The sequence below is a fragment of the Sparus aurata genome, chromosome 4, assembly GCF_900880675.1.
Source record: "Sparus aurata chromosome 4, fSpaAur1.1, whole genome shotgun sequence".
Taxonomy (NCBI): Eukaryota; Metazoa; Chordata; class Actinopteri; order Spariformes; family Sparidae; genus Sparus; species Sparus aurata.
In genome coordinates this window covers 22,483,731-22,485,852 of record NC_044190.1, presented here as the reverse complement: position 1 = coordinate 22,485,852, position 2,122 = coordinate 22,483,731, and positions in this window count along the sequence as shown.

Sequence of the window (2,122 nt, the reverse complement as noted above, 5' to 3'; positions counted from 1 at the left end):
AGCGCGGCTCTGCTGTGGGGGAGTTGTCATTTGTGATGCCTGAGCGGTCACCCTTTTTGGGTTTGGTAAACATGCAAAAACACAGGTGCGATGGAGGGAGAGCTTAATCACCCGCAGGTTCATCTTTTTAAATCAATACGCGTAATTATCCCCCCCGCGAAACAAACCGGGTGTTCTGGTTGAACTGGTGATTTTATTGTGGGTTTTATGACTCAGACATTTCCTTTAAGGTTATAAGATGACTGCAAGCTTAGGCTATTTGTAGTAAAATGTGCATTTTTTTTTACATGTTTGATGACGAATAACGTTGGGAAAAATAAATTACCCACGTGTCGTGAAAAATATCAGCATATAAGCCTACAAGTTCTTTCACTCCACCTTTATTTGTACATGTTGGTTAAAATCAGAGAAGTTCACTCTCTGATTTACAGGGAGGCCCCTGTGGACAGTAATACAGGACACAAAATACATAGACACAAAATCTATTTAAAGGGGCGTTGTGTAGCTTTTGGAGAAGAAATTCAAACTCAAGAGTTATGAGGTGATAATACACACTCAGAAATATTTATTTTGTCCATAACTGAATAAACAAGCTGTTCTCAGAGGAAAATAAGGTCCCCAGAACACTGTTTGAAGCTAGACAGGTGGCAGGGTCCTTTACATATAAGCAAAGTAAAAGAGTATGAAACTGTGTTGTCCTTTAAGGTCCGTTTGTTTGTTCAGTTTGTTTAGGCAGTCAATAAAGATCTTTCTCTTCTGATTAAAAATCTATCCCCAAATCTACAAAGTGCATCTTTAATTGTCATTCTACAACACAGGGCTGTGTAATAAAATGTTAGCTGAAGTCCCTTTGTGCTCCACATGGAGTCTGGACAGACTGTTGCTGCGTTGGGCATCTTCTTGTGAAGACATCATGCCTAACCGATGTCAATGATGTTCTGTAGGGCACCAATGATGCTCTGGGCGGCTTCAATCACCAGCTGTAGAGCCTTCCTGTCCCGGGCCAGTTTGTGATGCTTCCAATAAGAGTGCTTTCTATTGTTCCTCTGTAAGAGTGGATCAGAAGTTGACACCAGAGTTTAGTTTCCGTAGTAGAGAAGAGCATTTTCCGTGCTTTTGTAGGCCACCTATCACCTGCTAAGTACCCAGTATGCTCAAAGAGATTTTTCCTAATTTGTTTCAATATTTATTTATTTTTTGCAAACAAACTCTCACACACTGACTAACTTGCAAGAATATATTTATTTGTGATTATCAAATATTAGACCTTCATCAGACACATTAATCTTTAACTGGAGTCTTTTTTTTTCCTAGTAGTTTTTAAAAGGCTAGAGGCACAAACAAAACTAATTCTGTGTAGCAGAAATGTTTTTTTTCTTTCTGATTTAATGTCAATAATAACAATCTTATGACCTCTCATCTGGAATTTGTGAGCTTTTTTTGGGGGGGCCAGTGCTGTAAAGTAGAAAGGCCAATTTAATCTTCATGATCTGCAAACACTCCAATCCAATGTGTTTAGAATAATCCCATTATATCAACGCTATATCCATCATACAACTATACTTCATATTGTGTATTATAAGATTATATATTTCCTGGGTTATGTTCTGACTTTGAGGTGGTAGTGTTAAAGGGTCACCCCAACAACTTCACACATTAAAATGTGTTTACAGGTCTTGCATTACGACTGCATATGTAGAAAAATAGGTGGCACAAAGCATTTATGGCTCCAGCTACATGTAATCTGATAAATTACCTCCAGAGATGTCATTTTGCATTGTGGGTAATGTAGGCGCCAGGCTTTGAAAAGCAGTCCACTGGTCTAGCATTGCAAAACAAATAATCAATAATCACAATCAATACAGCAGAACCAGAGGTATCACATTTTTTTGTTCTACACATTCTTCTTCCTTTTCAAAGGTGCCTACATTACCCACAATGCAATACAGCCACAGTTTACCAGATTACATGCAGCTTCCACTGGAGCCACAAAAGGCTTTATACCACTTTTTCACAGTAGTGCTTCTCAAGACTTGTAAACACACGTTAATGTGTAAAAATGGTGGAGTTACCCTTTAATTAGAAACTTGCCAATAAAGCAAAATTGAATTAAATACCTGCA